The 20,477-nt window shown below is 46.6% G+C and overlaps 1 long non-coding RNA gene across 7 annotated transcripts in view; it reads left to right on the top strand.

Annotated features, from left to right (window-relative positions):
• Nucleotides 1-20,477, top strand: part of LOC311603597 — a 38,296-nt gene that overhangs the window by 2,273 nt on the left and 15,546 nt on the right. For all 7 annotated transcript variants that reach the window (XR_014781167.1, XR_014781168.1, XR_014781169.1 and 4 more), the window contains exons 2-6: nt 25-160; nt 1,241-9,104; nt 10,342-10,388; nt 11,116-11,261; nt 14,318-14,405. This is a non-coding gene — a long non-coding RNA (uncharacterized lncRNA). The remainder of the gene's footprint in view (nt 1-24; nt 161-1,240; nt 9,105-10,341; nt 10,389-11,115; nt 11,262-14,317; nt 14,406-20,477) is intronic.

The following is a 20,477-nucleotide window of genomic DNA, read 5'->3' as shown; positions in this document are numbered from 1 at the left end:
TCAGCTTATTTTTCTCCTCTCCAGAATGTGCTTGGTAATAACAAAGATCCATGGTCTTCCTGATGACACCCAGCACCTCGGATTCACGAATGTGCACACTGGAGTTGATTTAACCGTCTCACTGCCACCCTGAAATCTGGGGTCCTTTATCCTGGCAGGTGTAAGTAACTGCTGAGTGCTCTGCTCTTGGAGGGTGAGCTCACAGTATTTATGACTTTATTACAAATGAATGTATGAATACATACATTAGTAGAATAAAAGGCAATGTGCCTTGGACCAGGGATGGGAAAGTGGCTTTGAACAAAACACCATCATTAATCTGGTTTCTTCGTAAAACACAGAGGTCCATTAAAAGAACAATAGGTCTACGCATTTCCCCCTTTTTAAGAGCTGTTTTATATTCCGGTGTATGCCTGCAACGCCCGGACTTACATCCTGCCATATTATTGAAAATACCAGCTGTACTCTTATCTGGAGGATGTGTATAGATAGAAGCATGGTAAACATCCTACTCATCAGGGCAGGTCATGGGTTCGTGGATGTTTATTACATTATTTAAAAAAAATAAACCCACGGATACATAAATAAAGGCAGCATCTACGTGGATCAGTGAGAAGGGCATGCTGCACACCCACATTTTAATTAATGTGATCCAGCTCAATCAAGAGCTGATTAAAAAGTCCTAAGCTGTTTTCATATTATGCCATTGCTGACAGCACCACAGAGAACATTCTGGTAGCTAAGCTGGTGGACACATCCCTGACTGTGTTTACCTCCACTTCTTAATGGTGGGATAGCTGAGTAAAAGGCTTGCACAGATTTATTTTCATTGAGCCATCTTTCTAAAACACCATTTTGTTACCATCTCGCCTTCCAATCCTGGCTTCTGGGATGTAGTCCAAGGGGAAAGGAAAAAGAGAAAGGAAAAAGCCTGACACAGAAGTCCTCTGAGCATCTGGCTTGATGCTTGTGTCCCCTCATGCTCCCCCACCACTTGTCCCCACTGGACACCTCATGTTCATGCTGAGAAACAGGCTTGACACACCCCTGATAGTGCAACCAGAGTGAGACGTGTGCCTGCCTTTGTCCAAAATCCCCCAGACCGTGGCTGCTGGACCTGTGATACCTTGCACATAGGATTTCCTATTCCAAGGCTTCTCCACCCACCAACCCCCTCCCCCTTTCTGTAATTAACAAGAGGGATTAGATGTTAATCACCGCTTTCTTTTGTCCCTTCCAGAAGCCCCTTCTGTCTTTCCTGAGACTGACTTCTGAGACCCTGCTGGGCAGAGGGCTGTACTGCCTGCTGTGTGGCGCTGGTGAGTCTGCATATCACTGCAATACTGCACATGCATTGGCACAGGCATGTGCACACACACCTCACACTGATAGGATGTGGGAAGTGGCAGGAATGGCAGGACTGATAGTTCTGGGGGATAGAATGGGCTGAGAGTGGTCATGTCTGTCTGTACTGGAGTCAGCCTTGCCTCTAGGGATACAGGACTTGGCCTGTGTGTGTGGTGAGGTGGAGTTGGTACCCTTTTTTCTTGGTGTGGGAGTAGGCTTGGGAGTAGCAAGTAGCCATCCTTAGCTCCAGTCCAGCAACAGAACAGACTTAAGCTGTGTGTCCTTGGCTAGTCCACAAGTGTCTCTGTGCTTTGGTTCCTTTCATTAAAAAAGAAAAAAAAAAAAGAAAGAAAGAAAAAAAAAAAAGAAAAAAAAAAAAAAGAAATCCATAATCTCTCTCACACAGGCCCATTGAGATGTCAATGAGAAAATAACTCAAATAAATCATCTGACACAGTAACACAGCAGGGTACCCAGAAAGACCCGAGGCTTCCTCAGGCCAGCCCAGCCAAGTGCCTCCCGTGCCCTCCCTTTTCAAGGCAGCATTTCCTTTTCAGAGAACTGACAGAAGCAAACGAGAGAAAAAAAAAAGCCCTTAGAATGCATAAAGCATCCTCTACCCAAGATCCTGAGCCCTTACAAACCCTCCCAAGGGGCCCCCTGCTTTTCTGAAACACCTGGGGCCAGCCCAGCTGCTCTGCTGCTTTTTACTGGGGGCTCCTGTAGTTTAGTGGCAAGTGTATCTTATTTTTATATAAATAAATATAAGAAACCAGATTGCTTACTGGTGGCATTGGGAGGCTCCTGTTTTACTCCCTTTGGCAAGATTGACTCCCCGAGAAATAGTCATGGTGATCTCCAGGTGGCCCCCAAAAGCTTAGCTTCCCATGGTTCAGAAAAGCCCATCCCCTGGCTCACTGAGCCTTCTGTGTCCTGGGGTGTTCTGGGAAGTACAACTTGCCTGTCGCCCCTTACACAGAAGGGACCCTCCTTGGTTGTCTGCGCAAAGGCCCCCTCTTTCTTCAATGCTTGGTCTCTTCACTGGTCAGGCAGACAGCTCCTCCGTGTGCGACCCTGCTTTCCACAGAAACCCATTTCTCTCCTTCCTCAAGCCTGTATTTCATCACTGTGCCTTGAGCAACAGGAGCTATCAGGGAAAGCGGCTGGAGTGTCCCCTCCCCACCCAGCAGGGGCTAAAGGGCTTGTTACCCTGTGACCCAGCTCCTGGGTTGGACTTTGGGTGACTTTTCAAATTCACAGTGAATCACTTTTAAGCCCTGTCAGGGTCTTCAGTCACCTCTAACCAGAAATGTTTACTCACAAACCTGTGTGTTTGTGTTGTGGGCGCGCTTTCACACACAGGAGCTCCCGGGAGCCTTCCTAATCCATATCACCCAGGGCACTCTCCCCACATAATACTGCAAGGGCCCTGACACACGTGAGAATGTCACCTCGCCAAAATTCAAATTTCCACATCCAAAGCTCCCAACAAATCCTTTCATAACAAAACAACAGAACAACGGCACCACCAACGCAACAACCCAACACCAAGGCTCCGCGGGGTTGGGGCTGGGGCTGGGGGTGCACACTGCTCTTGCAGCCTTAACCCAGAAGCAGCCAGGCAGTCTGTATCTTCTGGGTCTCTCGCCTGCAACGCGATGCTGCCCCCACTTGGCGGGTCAGAGCAGCTGACCGACCTTAAGGCCCCAGGTTGTTAGGAGCTGGGCATCTCAGGCAGCAGAAAGTAGGGGAGCTTTGCTCAAATAATTCTGTCATTCTGAATCTTTTTCCTGTTCTTTTTTGTAATATATATATATATATATATATATATTTTCCCATTGAGATGTGCCCTGCTCAAGGTTTAGCCAGGACATCCTGATTATTTCGAAGACAAGAAACCCCAGCCAGCCATGCAGCTGTCCCATGAATGCATACACTCACACACAATGCACATATACAGAGCACATACACTGTGAATAGCAACAGGAGCCTACCATAGAAACTGCAGAACACAGATGGGTCTGGCTGAGGGGTCCCTCTGCTAAAAGCCCCCACCTCCCATAGTTTCTGTTGAGCCCCATGGATAGGCCAGGAAAGGCATCTCTACACTAGCATCACGGGCTATACCCATCCGTGTGCAGGCTCCTTAATCCCACTACCAGGTAGGGTGCTTTCACAACCGCCCCCCACCCCCCAAGCCTGTTCAGGAATAGAGCAGCAGTTGGCTGACTCTGTGGCTGGGGCCCAGCCTCCAGAAAAGTACCCTGCTGTTCCTGTAGCCACCTGGTGCCTCAACCAGGCAGACCCCTCTTTCCATGCCCTCCACCCACTTTACCAGACTGTTGCCTTCAAGATAACTCAGTCCAGCACTCCTGGATCTGAAATCAGGCAGAGAAGCCCCTTAGCCACTCCAGGTGTCCCCTCCCTTAAGAGGAAGTTGACTGCAGGACAGCCCCCACCATCCCCCACTGTCCCCAAGCACTCACCCCCAGTCTCAGCGCCTCTCCCACAGTGCCTCAGTGTGGTAATGGTACTCCGTCTACTATCAGTGTGCCTTTGCCATTTGACCCCTGGCGAGGCCGTGGCAAAGGTCACCCATCCTTGCCCTGACCCCAGCTAGCTCCACTCCAGCCAGCCCCACTTGTTTGCGCAGGACTCGGCACTGTGGGAGCTTCTCAAAAGCTTATGCCTTTGGGCTGCCATCCAGCTAGAGAAACCTGCTGCAGCCTCCCCATCACGTACCGGCCTGCCTCTCTGCTCGGGTGCCTCCAGTAACAGGGAGCTCTCCCTCCCAGGCAGCCTGCTTGGGGGCTCACGTACTGAGACGCTCCACTCAGCCCTCCCTTGTCTTCCGCATCAGCCTCCGCGGCTCCACAGCAGCCTGCTTATGCCTCAGCCCTCAGGTCTTTACAAGGAGGCACACTCCCTCTCTTCAGGGTCGTCCCTGTGCTGTAGTGTCTAGCAAAAAAACCCCACCCACTAAGAGAACAAATTTGGGGGCCTCTACACCTGTCTGGGGGTGCTTTTCCCTTGGTCCTCTGCACTTAGGACTGAGCCCTTTACCCTACTCATCTTCCAGCAGCCCAGGGGAGGGCGTGTTGCTCTCTCCTCCTGGGGTGGGGGGCAGCTGCTCTGTCTCTGTCTCTTAAGCAGGTCTGAGCCCTCTTGGTTTTCTCTGGTCTCTCTCTCTCTCTCTCTCTCTCTCTCTCTCTCTCTCTCTCTCTCTCTCTCTCACACACACACACACACACACACACACACACACACACACACACGGCCCCTTCGCCAGTTGCTAGGGAGAAACCTCTCAATGCAAAGCCCCTTGCTTTTTTTTTTTTTTTTTCTGACGGCGGCGGAGCAGTGGCTGCCTGGACAGCTCTGGTTGACCTGCAGAAGTGGGAGCTGCAGAAGCAGCTGCAGCGGGGCTGAGGGGCTCTCGAGCTGCACAGCTAGGCTTGACTCTCACTCTGTAGCTGGGAGACCACACAATTCCCTTTAGTTTTCAGGGTCTCGGGCTTTCCCTGTGAAATGGAGATGAGAGTTTTTCTCTCCCCGGCTTGAAGTAAGGACTTAAGGAGGGAGATGAGATTAGCTTCCACCAGACACTTCATAAATGCTTGTGGAGTCGGCAGTGGGATCCAGGAGGAGGGCAAAGTGTAACAAGTGTCATCAGAGAGAAAACAGTCTAGCCTTTCAAGCTGCGTGCTGCATTCACGCTGCAGCATCTCCTGGCTCCCCTGCAGGCTTAATCACACAAATCAAGCCATCCGGAGGCAGCGCTTTGCCTGGGGAACTTAGGAGATGCAGCAGGCGGCAGAAATGCCATGCGGAGCCCACATCTGCATTTACTAGCGTTTGCATGGTTTGTAATAGCATTTGGGGGAAAACAGAAAGAGAGAAAGAGAGAGAGGGAGTGAGAGAGAGAGAGAGAGAGAGAGAGATAGAGAGAGAGAGAGAGAGATTCCCCCTGTCACTCCCTTGATGTGACAACTATGCTAGGGAGATAGAGAGGTTTTTAAAGGGAAGGCAGCAGGCTTAGGGCATCCCGTAGACTGTGGGAAACGGCTGACTCTCCACGCATTCACACTATCAGACACTGCACCACACTTACCTCCTAGGTCTCAAGAGTGAGGCTAGGGATAGAGTGATGATGTCAGTTGGCCGGTCGGCCGATCGCTCGGTCTGTCAGTCAGTCGGTCGGTCGATCGGTCGGTCGGTCAGTCGGCTTCCTGTCTTCGAACTGCAATCATTCTGATGGAGAAAACAAACAGGAAATACTTTACCACACATCGATGCACTCAAGGGTGGGTGATGGCAATTGGGATTTATGGATCCCCTGGAAGAAGCCCTAAGCTGGGCTGTCTGTCCAGAAACTCACATGGGAAATCTCACAAAGAGGAGGAGTCTTAAGATCTACATGGGATTGGAGAAGAAACCAAGGCACAGAAAGGCGAAGTCCCATACTTACCGTCTCTCAGCTGGTGTGAGGTTGGGCCAGGATGAAACCCAAGGCTCTCCAAGGCTCCCCACCACACCCTGCTGCTGAAGACTGCCTAGCGAGGCTGTGCCTAGTGCTGGAGGGGTGGTGTGGGTGGGCAGAGAATAGATTGACTAGTTATAAGCACCTCCCAGCAGTACTTGAGATCTCAGCTATTTCGTGACCCAATCCCGTCGAAGGGCAGGTTCAAAACTAGGTGTAAGCACCTATAGGCGGAGGCTTATGAAAATGGCATTATTAACCTGATGTAGAGAGGGGGCCCTCCTTATTTGCAATCAAATTATAGCTAGAGATAGAGGGGGGATGGGGTTTACTTGTGCGGACAGCGAGGCAGAGAGAAGGAAATGTTCAGGAGTTCTGCCGAGCTTCCCGATGAGAAGTGTCAGCTTTGAGTGTCTGGGGCTTGGGGTGGGGAACAGAGACCTCCTAAGGCAGCCCCCCAATACTAAGGAAGTACCCTACACTGACCACTTATGGTGGGGGAGGCTCCCAAGCTCCCTCCTCAGACACAAACTGGGACCCTCCTGTCATCTCAACTTGCAGTCTGTGAGAGAGAAATGGAAACCAATTCCTGTGTGATAGAGAGGGGAACCAAACATTATTTTAAGAGACCACCCCACTCCCACAATTGTTTCTAGTCAAAGCTGTGCTTGCTGGACACCTGTCTGCTTGTCGGAGCTGTATTCAACAGGAGAACTCAGGCGGCTTCCCTTCCTTCAGAGGGAGAGGTGGATGGGGAAATGGGAGGGGAGAGGTGCCACCTATAAAGGAACAGGAAGCAGAGTTCTGCATCTGTTAGGAGTTAGGCCGCTGAAGATTTGTGCCAACTCACGGTGCAGTGGAAAAGGTCTGAAATCTTCAGACACCAGCCAAGAGTCTGTGGCGCCCCCATGTGCCACAAGGGGGCTGCCTGGGTTACAGTTTTTGGCGTTCTTAAATGAGGAGGGGGAGACACAGAAGAGGGACCAGAAAAGCCTTGCCTTTCTGCTGCAGCACTTTTAATTGCAGCAGTTGCAGAGGACGCAGGCGGGCGGGTGGGGGGCGGCAGTGTCCTGGGGTGGCTTCAGGCTTTACCTCTCCCTCACAGACGCTGCAATGCAGCAGGAGATGCGGCGGGCAAGCGGCTGAGGGTCGGAGCTGTCCGGTGTGTCTCCTTCCCAGAGTGAGGAATGAAAGATGAGGGAGAGAGCTTGCAGGCTGTGCGCAGTGGCCAGACGCCCAGGAAACCCAGGGGAAGAGAGAGGATGGGGCCAGAGTCTGTGGCTGTTCCAGGAAGGACAAAAAAGTGGGGACCCTAGGAATGGTAAAGAATCACAAGGGGTTAGTGGACCAGGCAGTCTTGGGGGAGGGGTCTCAAGGGGAGTCAGTTTTCTGTCCTGTGACTGAGAGAGCAAAGCGAGTGGGGCTGAGAGCAGCAGAGGCAGCTTGGCAAACTGTTTTTAAGGGGGAGAGAAAAGCATCAATTCTTAACCTTTCCAAAAAGGCTTAATTAAAAAATAAACCAAAACAGAAAACTAGACAGTTTGCCTGAGCTGGTTACTCAGTGTGTGTGACAGGTGACAGCGCTGGTCTCTGAACTAAATTGGCACCGTGTCCCAGCAGAAAGATGCATGAACTGCTGGTTCTCCCCGAAGGAGAGATGCTGTGGGGGTGTTTAGAGGTAGGGGAGGGGTCTGGGGGTACAGGAAGGCCAGCAGGGAGCTAGCTGGTGTGCACCTGGGGGCGTCTGGTTATGCCGTACCCCCTAACACTTACCTTCAGGACACCCAATCTGCAGTAAGTGCTGTTTTAATCCCCGTGCCATTCAGACAGTTAAGAACAAGCCTCAGGACACTCGGCTGCCCTTAACTTGAACCCAAAGACCCCTCTGAGCTTTGCGCTTTCTCCCTCCTCACCCCCAGACCCCATTTTTTTTCTTTTTGATTAAAAAGAAAGCCAGACTGTGTGATGGGGGTTTTTCAGACAGCACAAACAGAGAAAACAATGTGTCCTTAAGCAGCACAGTGTTAACTTTTGTATTTTATCATCTAGATGTAGTTAGTGCTTAACAAATTTGTCCTTTGCCCTGCTTCGTCTGAGCCCTGGACCCTCCCTCAACCCTCACAGCCCCTGCCTCCATTTTTTGGAGTGTTTTGAAACTAATTCTAGAGATCTCATTGTCTTTTTTGTGCATCTTAGAATAGTTAACTCTAAATAGAGCTGTCTTCCTTCATAAAAACTTAAAGATATCCACTACCACAATTTTTTAAAAAATGAAAATATGTGTGACACCGTTATCCCAATTAAAAAATTAACAGCTTTTCCTTTTTGCCACCTAACCTCTATGCAGTGTTCAAATCTTCCTGATGGATTCATAAATTTCTTTTATGATTGGCTTATTCAGATCTCTGTCCAAAGTACTTCCTGCACTTTCAAGGGGCATGTGGGGTTCTCAAAGGTAAGTACAGCTTAAAATGCAGAGCTTTAACCAAATACAATCTCAGTGAGCCTCAGTTTTCTTCCTAAAAATGAGGCCAATTCTAGGTGCTTCCCAGGGCCAGCAGGCAAGTTAGAGACAGGTACACACATATCCCCCACCCCATGTCAAACAAAAAACAGTCACGGCAGCCAACAGCTGTTACTTGAATTATCTGTTTTTCCCGGAAACCTCTAAAAGAGTTGGACTGGACAGGCAAGGCAGAACTGCCCTCATCCACAAAACAAAAGGCGCCTGGCAGGCCGTGGCCCCTGAGTGATTTAGACAGAGTGTGCGCCACATCTTAACAAGGGCAGCCTGCAGTCCAGGGGGCTAGGTCCAGAGACCCCCACAGGGTTCGGGTCCACTAGATGGCACTCTCTGCTGTGTGTCCAGGACAGACCCCCCTCCCCAGGGCACTCAGGCCACAGCCGAAATATCCCAGGTAATCCTAAAACATCTTTACATATCCTGCAAAACGCAATGTTTGTTTTTTTTCTCCTCCCCGCATCCATCCCAGCCCAGTAGCAGAAACACAGAGAACGAACATTTCATAACAATTTGCTGAGACCAAACACTAGATTGCCCACCCCCCTTTTAATTCTCCGTCCAAGCTATGTCTGATTGCTCATTATTTTTTTACAGATGAGAGGATGATGAGGGCTCAAGAATTTCCCCCCAAGATTGCCTAATAAGCAGGACCGGGGGGCTCCAACCCAGGTTCGTCTAATTCCCTTGCGAAACAGAAAGGTGGAGGGCTGGAGGGTCGCTCTGATGGATGGATAGGTTCCTGCGTGAAGATGCGTGAGTACCTAGTGAGGCGGCTGTATGGATGATAAATGCTGGTGAGATGGGGGCATGGATAAGCACAGGTCAGCAAGCTTCCCTGTAGATAGGAGACGGATAGATGAAGGAGATAGAACAGGCAGTTTCTCACCAAGATCAAAGGCTCACTGGCTTTTCCAGGAGAAGTTTCCTCTCAGCAGTCTGCTGGTGAAGCTTCTGCCTTCTGTTCAGCCTCCAAGTGGATCGATTGACTCAGGTGGTTTTGAGATAACAGGTGGCCGAGCAGGTCACGAGGACCCAGTCCCAGCGATGGTTCTGGAGCTCTGGCAGCTCTCAGTCCCTGCTGCTTTCACGTGTGCTAGGGAACAGCAGCAGGCTGCTGCTTCTCCACGGCTCTCCTGGATGACTAAGCCTAGAGAGCCCTGGCCTCACGCTCAGCCCTCCTCTTGAACTTGGTGTTCTTTTATTATGCTAGATCATCACAGCCACCCTCCATGATGGCATTTTCCACTGTCAATCAAAAAGGAGAAGAAACTGAGGTTTAGAGGTGGCTAAAGACTGTCCCGAAAGTCATATAAGGGGCAGATGCAGACCCAGCCTCTTTTTTTTTCCTTTAAACCCCCACTTCTGACAGACTGCCTTTCTTCTATGGCCACGCCTGAAAATAAAAATCTGTGTTCCTTAGCACTCCCTCATGAGAGGCTCACCCTTTGGGGCTAAACTTCTTATCCAATCGAGTTTTAGTTTATTTTCTAAGCAACATCTTCTCAAGTGCATTCTATCTGTAATGATCACGCAAACAGGGGCCACGCGTACCCTGGTAACCCGCGGGAGAATTCAGCAAGTGAGTTCGCCTGCATTTTCTATTCGGGCTGAATGCTAATGGAGCAGGTGGAAAAATGGCTCCTCAGCCCGAGGGGGTGCAAAGGAAGGAGCACAGAGACTCTGAGAACAGCCTCTCTGCAGAACTGGTTTCAGTTTTAGCAGGTAGGATTTGAAAACCTGCATCTGGGCCAGGCTCTGTCAGTCAGGCTCTGTCTACAAGTGTTCTGTATGCGCATTAACTCTGATGCCTCAGTTTACCCAGTTGCAGCATGGAAATGCAAATGCACTACCTGCCCCCCCCCCCCGCAAACCCCCCACTTCTCAGTTCTTTTTTTTTTTTGAGACAGGGTCTTTACTGTGTAGCCCTGGCTGTTAGGTAGGACCAGGCCTCCCTTGAACTCACAAAGATCCTCCTGCCTTTCCTTCCTAGTTGCTGGGATTACAGGCATGCGCCACAACGCTTGGCTGGATTAACAGGTATTAAAAATGACTTGAGGGGCTGAGAAGGTGGCAGAGTTAAGAGAGCTTACAAAGAACCCCAAGTTCAGTCCCCAGAACTCACATCAGGCTGCTTACAACTGCTCCAGCCCCACATAGATTCGACACCCTCTTCTGGCTTCTGCAGGCAACTGCAGACACACATACATGCCCTTTAGAGTAATAAGAACAAATGGGGTGAATTGAACACATACATTACACAAAAGGGGCTTGCCTAGCATCCATGAAGGCCCGAGTTTGATTCCCCAGCACCATGTAAAACTCGGTGTGGCAGCATAGGAGGTGGAAGCGGGAACAACAGATGTGCAACTTCACCTTTGACCACGTAGCAAGTTCAAAGCCAGCTTGGGGGTGCACGAAATGCTTCTGCCTCCAAAAGGTGTTTTTAAAAAATAACATTTTAGTTTCCTTATAATCATTATAACTGCTAAGATACAGTGTAATATCTTACGTGAGACTCATCACCCAGGCAGAGTGTTTACTAGCTTGTTCTGTCTCCTCTGTGCTGTGTGACCACTGGCAAGTCACTTGCCCTCTCTGAGAGTCACTTTGCTGCTGGTATCTCTATCCACATCTAAGCGCCTCAGTCACACTTTCTCTCCCTTGATGGCCACTTTCTTTCTTCCCGTGGCTCTAGTTACTGTGTCAGCCCCCACACCTTGCTCTTATTTAGTCTGACTGTTCTCTTTTCTGTCCTTCCCCATAGGGCTGATCATTCTTGGAAGATTTTTGCCCTGTGCTCAGCATCTAGACCTATTGCTTGGGATGAAATGGGAGGGAGGATGTGTGCTGCCCCGCCATCTCCACACCCGAGGAATGTCCGCATGTGCACAGCAGGCTGCACGGTGCTCGGTACAGTGTCTGCATTCAGTAACTATTGCCTGATTATGACTGTTTATGGCTAGTTGACGGGGCTGTTGTGGTAGTGAAATGAAGTAGTGAATGCTAGCACATGCCCTGAGTGTTCTGTGCTGGGTGCGGGATAACCGACCAGGGCTCTCAGGGGACTCTCACAACACCTGAGGTCCCATGCTGGGAGTGGGGTGTGGAAGTAGTTTGGCTTCGTTAGTGGGGTCCCCATTTGGTGGAGAGGGGAACAATTTGAGCGTTAAGAATTCCGTGGCAGTTCAGGGATGGGGGTGGGGTGTTGGTACAGTTCTTGTCTAGCCTTTAGGAAGCCCTGGGTTCGAAACTCCCAGCACTGTTTAATAGTAGGCGTGGTGATGTAATCCTAATCCCAGCACTAAAGAGGTGGAAACAGGCGGGTCAGGAGTTCAATACTACCCTTAGGTCAGCCTGGGTTTCAAGAGACCTCATCTAAAGAAAAACACACTCAAGAAAACAACCATTCTGAGAGCACAGACTTTTCCAGTGTGTCTTGGTTTTCAGAAGTTCATCCTGTTGGGTGGATTGCTTCTTTTAACTGTTTTAACTTGACCACAAAGGAACAGCTCCTGGTGATGTCTGACCTAAGGTCCAGTCTCCATGAAACCCATGGCTGGGCCTGAGCATGGAGTGAATTTGATTGTCTAATCTTTAGGAGACTGTTTGAGCAGATAGGTGTTTGTGTGTGTGTGTGTATGTGTGTGTGTGTGTGTGTGTGTGTGTGTGTGTGTGTGTGTGTGTGTGTGTGTGTTGGGGCTTGCTGACAGGATATGCATAGGGTGAACATTGCTTTGAGGATCGGTCTGTCAGTCCATCCGTCAGTCCACCTGGTCCATCTGTCGGTCGGTAGCCCTTCACCCTATTGGACCCAGGAAGGTGTTGCTGTCCTCACGCTACAAATCCTACGAGACCGGGGCCTAAGACAGAGAGACCAGGTCACGTCTCTGCAGTTACACAGCTCGTGAGTGCCTGCTGGGGTGGAACCTGGTTTGTCTGTCTGTCTACCACCATCGCTTGGGCGTTGCTGCAGCTGCGGGAGCAAATATTTGGACAAGGGGCTCAGAGATGTCATGGGAGGGCTTCCACCTGGCTTTGAAGAGAATGATTAACTTTTCTCAGGGACCAGAGCTGTGGATGTTTAATGGATGGGAAACAAAGCATAGAGAGGCCCCTCAGTAATCTTGATGTCACACAGCTAGTTAGTGGTTAAGGCTGAATTTGGGGGTGGGCATCATAGTGTGGGTAACTTTGTAAGCTATTCTTGCCTCATGACTGTAACCATAGGCAGAAGCAGCACACGTGTACGAGGGTCTGGGTTCAAGTCCTGCCACCAAATCTGTGTGGGCATGTTCTAAAGTCAAGCTGTGTATCTTCAGCAGACCATGGGCTCTTGAAAAGCATACTTCAAGAACACACATGCGCTTAAATGTTATGTGTATAAAAGAAAGGAAGGAAGAACAATTGTTAAAAGTTTGGGCGGTCAGTAGGGAAATGGGAGCACAAGGGTGGAGGTCATGCATGGTTGGTCCTGAGTAGTTCAAATAGTAAATAAAATAAGACAAGAACAAGGCCTGAGGATGAGTGTGGGCTGTGAACCAAGGTCTGGGGTTAATGTAACACAAGTGGCTAACATATAAAAAGCGCTCAGAATGGTTTTGGGCTGTTCATTTTATTATTAAAAATTAGAAAAGAACAAAAATTAATGTCCTCATGCCTTGGATACAGCAGCTATGAGAGTCCATCAAATACATAAGTACCAAGACCAACTCAGCTCTACTAACCTGACATTTATGAGCAAAAGGGCCCAGCAGCCATTCCCTTCCATTCTGTGCCTCCTACATGACCACTTTGGGCAGGTGGCAGGCCTGGTAGGTCTCCCCTCAGAAAGTAATAACTAATGGTGTGAAGTTATATATGAAATACGCTATGCATAAATTAAATTAATTATGCATCATATGAAATAGCATCATATGTAGACCGGCGGCGAGCTGTTTTTCTGTCCTATTTTAAGATGGTTTAATTGACAAATAAAATTGTATGTATTTAAGCTTTGATGTTTTGTTTCCAATATCCCACACTGGACTGCTTATATGTGGAAGGGGCATATCTGAGTTGGACATTCTGTATTAACTCTCCGTATACATTTCTGTTAACTAGAGTTGCTGCTCTGTACGTTCTCCACTGAGAATGTTCATACAAATACAAGTTGTACTCCCTGACCCACTCCTGGTCTTCACACCCGCTGACCTCCTCTGCCAACTGCCCTTCTACTCTGAGTTTGGGTAAAGTTATTAAGAGACCAATCCCAGCCAATTGTTGGCTACTGGGCTGTGAGTAAGAGGGCCCTCAGGTGTGCAGAACCATCAGTGACCCAGTTCTGATTGGTGACTTTGATTGTACTTGGCCTGCTGTTAAAAAGGAATTGAATGGGTAAATAAATAACGGCAAGATGAAAGGGCAAGAGCCCAAGAGTGGGCCGCCAACAATGTTTTCTGACCAAGAGGTTAATTTTTAATCTATTGATGTATAATTGTAGCCTTTGAAAAAAAAACCTAATATTTTACCTCTGTGTGTTAAGAATCATTCAGATGTACTGAAGCATCCGCACTGAATTAGCACGCAGTTCATCAGCGTTTATTGTATTTAAAAATGTATGAAAACAATGGAACAAATGAAAAGGCAATAATACCTGGAATGTAAGATGGCTGTGCCTCCAGCTCTGTACCTGGGTCTGTTTGGAAGAGGGTCTCTTGTTGCCTTTGTGGACAGGAAGTGTAGTGATCAATGTTTGTATAAATATTTGCTTTTGTTTTGTTTTTTTGTTTGTTTGTTTTTGGATGGTGAATTCCCACATATTCATTAAAACAATAAATAATGAATGAATGAATGAATGAATGAATGAATGAATATATGCTTGGGGCAATATCATGATCTAAGATTAAAATTATCTGCCCTGCTTACTAATGGCCATGAGGACCATCTTCCTACTTCATCCTTTTTAATATCTGCCTTGTGTTCCACAGAATGGAAGCCCTAATGTGAACGGAGGCTAGTCTGCTGGTAGAGACCTTGGCAGTGACCGCTGTGGGCAATTAGCCATGGGCCAACAATGTGAGTAATGGCTAGTTTTGTTATTTTGAACTTGGGTGGTTGGCTGATGGGTGTTTATTGCATTATTAAACACGATTGAGTTTGTAAATAAAATCAAATATGGCCAAAGCACTAGTCGGTGATGAGACTGTCACGAACCAAGGGTAATTAATCCAATTAGGCATAATAATTACCAAATTAGAGATGATATAGTAGGCTGCTCCCTATGTAGGAAATAGCAAAGAAAAATGGACTCTCTCAGGCTTGGATGACAGCTCAATTGGTAATGTGCTTGCTTGCCTTACAAGCATGAGGGCCTGCCGTCAATCTCCTGGTTCCCACACACAGAAAACTGGTCCTGGTAGCATGCTGATAGTCTCAGTCCTGTGGAGGCAGAGATAGGAAGAGCCAGCCATCTCCCCTACATGGGGAGTTCAAGGTTTCGTATGTTATGAATTACATATTCCTTTATCATTTCGGGGGTGGTGTGTTCCTGCATGTTTATAGATATATTAATAAATGGATGCCCGTATAAAATAAAACAATGGGCTAATGAATGTAAGATGTGGTAATGTAAGGTCATAAACTCATAGTTCTTCCAATTTGAGAGGTATCCAAGCGCCAGTGCCTTTGCTCTGTCAAACCGCTAATTTGTATGCTGTGCCTAGACATGTACCTGCTTAGGAAACATATCTGTGATAGAGCTTTGTATGGGAAGGAGGCAGTTGGTAGTTTGTAGTTAATTAGCTAAGATTTACAGATGTTATTTTATGAGGTTTTAAAAAACGGAAAAGCAAAACCTGAGTGGTCTAACCATAGGCCAATGAGGCTAGTATTGTACAACTATTAAGCTTATTAATCAATCCCATGTAAGTGTGAGTCTCTGAAAATTGATACAGGTTGTATGTTTCCAGTAACTTTCCATTATGTAGAGCACTGTAGTCTGTTTAGTCATGTGCTGTTCATAAGGATTTCTTACTAATTTTTGGAGACAAAAGTTGATGTTTAAAAACAATTTTTAAAACTTATTTTATGTGCCTGAGTGTTTTGTCTGCATCTATGTATGTGTGCCACACACATACCTGGTGCCCATGAAAGTCAATAGAGGGTGTCTGGTGTACAAAATGGAGTTACTGATGTTAGTGAGCCACCACATATGTGCTGGGAACCGAGTCCAGGTTCTCTGCAAGAGCACCAAGCTCTCTTAACCCTGAGCAGCCTCTGTAGCCACTGTCTTCACGGTTTATACTCTTTAGCTTGAGAGTTCAAGAGAGTTCGTAAACAAGTAAGCGAATGAATGAACAAACTCAGCCATAAAGAAAAGATGATAAAATGTCCTGGAAATGAAAAAAAGAATCATTTTCTGTTGCCTCAGTTTCCATTTTGAACAGCAGTTTAACTGCCTCGGACCAGAAGCAGGCTTAGTTACCCAAGTCTTCAAGGTATTCAAGCCAAATCACCTTCCGCATTCTACTGCTGGTGGCCATATGCCAACGGACAAGATCTGCGTGCTGGCGTGCCCTCAGGCCTACTGGCTTACTTAAACCTGGCACCTAAACTCCCTGTAGGAAATTGTCTGCGTTATATACCACAGCCTTTGATGATGTTGTTGTTTCTGTTGGTCCTGCCAGGTGTCCGATCTCTGTCTCTTTGGGCCTTGTTAGTAGTAAAGCGACAATTGTTAATCCACGTTTTGCTTTAGAGCCACCTCCCCTGACCAATACAGTTGAATGTAGATTTTTCTAGATCAGGATCAAGCGAGCAGCCACCTCGGTAGGAACAAACCAGACACATCAGCCACGACTCAGAGGGCATTGTCAGTATCTCAGGAAGAACAGCTTGTCATGGGTGAAATGGTGGAGCTTTCCTCTGTCTGCTGGGACGAGGAAGTGTCCCATGGAAGGCACACTGGCAACCATCCCCATGAGATGCTACACTACATAAACTGTCTCTTGGCGGAGACCTGGAGACAAGACACTTATTACCCAGGAATTATGGTTTGGGTTATGAACATCAAAGGTCCTTTAAAAATACGTTGACTAGGGAATTAGCTAGTATGCTTATAACCATGCAAACAAAATGGTGCGTTGGATGTTAATTTTAGTACTAAAAGTAAATAAGTCCACAAATGCATAAAAGAATGGCAGGCCCCAGACAAGCACTGGTGAGGAGAATGGTCCAAGTATGAAAGCATTTTAATTCAGCAATGTGCTTCTAACCACCATAACAGCAGCCCGCTCGGTCCATTCTCCGAGCCAGCTGGTTTGGGTTTTATTGTGTATGTTACAGGATTTGTTTAGACTCTGACCATCAGTGAAGTCCTAGGCTGTTTACTCTTTGAGCAAGGAGTGAGAAGAAGATGATGAAAGGCGTTGTCCACATAAGAAGTCGTAGATGGCGTTTGCGTTGGTGGAGCTGGCTTGCTAATATTTCCTTAGAAATGCTCAGGTCTCATGGCTGGAGAGATTGCTCCAAGGAAGCTACCCGTTCAGATCCCAGCTCCCGTGTCAAGTAGCCCACAGCTACCTGTAACTCCAGTTCCAGGGGCCAGCATCCCTTTTCTGGTCTCCAAGTGCAACTGTGCAGATGCGCGCAGACAGACACACACACACACACACACACACACACACACACACACACACACGTGCACATGCACACATGCACACAAATGTTGAAGACAAAATTTGTGACTCAAGCTCATGTGTAGTCCGGTTAAGCTCGTTAGGAGGAGGGTGGGATATTATAGGGAGGAAGAACAGATCCTTGTCCTCTTCTTCAGGGGTGAGCTTGAGTGTTGAATGCTTGAAATGTAGGTAAAAGGAATGAAAATGTTCTCTTCCTTCATTTTTTTTTTATTAATTTAAATAATCTTTTATGAATAATGGTTTTCTACCAGTTGGGTTAGGTAGGAGCTTTGAATGGTAAAGATGAGTAAGTAAACACATAATTTAGACGAATGAGTATTAATGGAGGTTAATGATTGAATGTGCTACGAAGAATTATTATAATTAATATAGTCCTGTACATCTGTATTTTACTGTTAAAATGTCTGATTCCTGTATTTCTTTCTTTTATTAACTTTATACCTGTCCCTTAATTTCCGACCCCATAGTCTGCGTGAGCGTTCTATAATATTGAAGATTTATGTATCTTAATGGGCAGGAATCAAAAAGGTATTGCCACACTTGTTAGTGGTGTGTTAAGTGGTTGTTTGCATGTGCAGCTCCAACAAATGACTAGTGACTACTTACTAAAGGGCCGGAGAAGTAGCTCAGTGAGAGAATACTTGCCTGGCATGGCTGAGGTCCTGGGTTCCAACCCAACCCCCACAAAATAAAGCACTACGGTCTACCTGTGGCACAAAGGCAATAATATGACGATTTCTGATGAACTCAAATCAATAGAAGCCTAAGCCATAAATGAACAGTATCAATCCACTTCAACACAACTCACTTCCAGTAACTCACAGTCAGGTCATTTTATCTGTGGTTAGCATCTCAGTAGCTCCCATGACTCTTGCACCACTGCTGATAAAGTTCCTAATAGCTTATTGTATCAACTTTGAATTCTAGACAAAGTAAGGGGAAGGAGGAAAATGGACGAGGATGAGTATGGAAGCCTTATGGTATCATAACTGAGCCGCGGGGCTTACGTATATGATCCTAGCACTTTCGAAACAAAGGCAGGAAGATTTCCCACAACTTTGAGGCTATCATGGGCTACAAAGGGAGACAGTCCCAAAGAGGGGGGGAAAAAAAGGAAGAAGAAAAAGAAAAAAAGAAAGGAAAACATTAAAAAATGAACAATAAGAGTAAGAATGTCAGTGTAATGGTACAAACCAGCAATACCAGCAAAAAGGCTGAGATGGAAGGAATCAGCATTCAAGGTTAGCGTGGACTGTATAGTGAGACCCTGGATTCAGGGAGGGGAAGGGGAGAGGGAGTAGACTATGTAAAGAAATGCACATTTCTTTGGGAAGTTAGCTTATAGGCATGCACTGTCCAAAAGACTAGCCACTAGCCACACTGAACAGTTGGACTGTCACTACATAGACAATTCCAAATGTTCCTGTAAATTCTTGAGTAAGTGTGTAGAGTGATCAGGTTTATTTACTTATTTATTACATCATTTACTCAGCCACAATGATGCAGTTTAGGATTGTAACACCGAGTGAAAAAAAAAAAAAAAGCAGTTTTCTTTGTGTTCTAATTCCTGGCGTGTTCCTCTGAGGTGCAGTGGCAATGAATCAGAATTCTCAGCAATTTCAAAGTTATGATTATTTTAAACATACCTCTAAACCACATATTTTAAAGAATAAAATGCAGCAAATTTTCTTGTAGTTACAAAGAGCTACAGCGCACAGAAACGTCCAAACAATGTAACTTAATTTCACATTCAGATCTCCTAAGAAAGTAAAAGCCCCTCATGAATTATATGTGGATACTGCCCCTCTCAGGACTTACTCTGAATTGAACCTGTTTTAGCTGTTGAGACAGTATTCAGAGGACTTACAGGAACACATTAATTTGTGCTCTATCTCGTTAATTAATCATTTTTGTTCTCTTTCTTCATATTATACAATATTCATACATACTAATGCATATTAATATATAATACAAATATATACATATATTATATATAGCACACATATACGCTTTGTAGGCTAGGATCTGCGTATAAAGGAGTTATAAATTGTATCACATATATTACTAATGGTAGAGTCCAATAAGTGAGATAAGTGCTGCTCTTTGGCTGCTAATCATGGGCATTGTGTAGAAGCTCTGGCTGCTTGATTTGATATAGACAGACTAAGGTGTAAGGATGGGGGCTCAAGGCTGTATTGATGCTGAGTTTTCTAAAAACCCTCATTTTTAAAAATCCAAAATCTCCATATTTTATACCAAACATCCTAATTGCTTCTAAAATATTTTTCTTTTTTCTTTTCTTTTCTTTTTCTTTTTCTTTTTTTTCCTTTTTCTTTTCTTTTTTTTTTTTTTGGTTGTTGTAGCTGTGCAGAGGCATTTCTCACTGTACTTTTTTATTTAATTCATATATTCAGATTACAACTCAATTGTTATCCCATCACTTGTATCCTTTCGTCCCTCCCTCCCCCCCCCCCCCTTTCACCCTGTTCCCCTCCCCTAGGTCTAAGACTGAGGGCACCTCCTCCCCCACTATATGGTCGTAGGCTATCAAGTCTCGTCTTGGTACCCTGCTTATTCTTTCTTTGAGTGATGTTTTCCACTCTTTAGGTAAGGATTATTGCAAACCTAGTCAAGGTCTTTACTCCACAGTCAGTGCTGTGCACCTGAAGGTTCTGTCTGAGGCTGAGGCCCTGTGGGCCAGGAATCCAGGTACCCAGATCAGTACAGCGTTTGGGGTCCTGGTGCTTTGAGTGATTTGGGCTCACCTCAAACAGATGAATGAGAGTTAGCAGCACACATGCAATAAGAGGTTAGCCAGGCATGATGGTTCGCGCTTATCATCCTAGCACCTGGGACGCTGAGGCAGGAGGATTGCTATGAGTTTGATGCCATCCTGGGCTGCACAAGAAGATCTCATCTTAAAAGAAAAACAAACCCAAACCAAATAGCTATATAAAACCAAACAAAAACAGAACAAAAGGAACAGCAGCAGCAACAACTAAGAAGGAGCCCATGTTTGGGGGAGTGGGAAGTGTCTTTAGCACAGACCTGACAATCAGGAAGTACAGACGTTAGCTAGCTAGAAATTAGTCATTCTGTAGTGGTTAAGTCCTTGAAGACATCATGTGCACACTTAATGTGCAAAAATTTATCTTTCAATTATAAAAGCAAGACAAAATGAAAATGAACAAACCTGCCAGATTCCAGCTGTTGGTGGGGGACTTGTTTCTGTGGTTTTAGCATAGCCCAAGGCCTTTAAAGATAAACAGCTGTAAGCCTTTAAAGAGCTGAGGGCTGTTGCATCCATCTGCACAGTGCACAGTCCCCCAACATTCTATTCCGTTTGCCTATCGTAGAGATCTGAGCTAAGGTTTTAAACACTGTGCAGGAAGACCCCGGCAAGATCCCGAGTGTGGTAGGTCTGTGGATCTCTAGCTGTGGAGTCTGG

This window comes from Acomys minous (assembly GCF_964271855.1).
Source record: "Acomys minous genome assembly, chromosome: 8".
Lineage (NCBI taxonomy): Eukaryota > Metazoa > Chordata > Mammalia > Rodentia > Muridae > Acomys > Acomys minous.
Note: the sequence above shows the minus strand (reverse complement) of the source record. Positions and strands in the feature narration are given on the sequence as shown.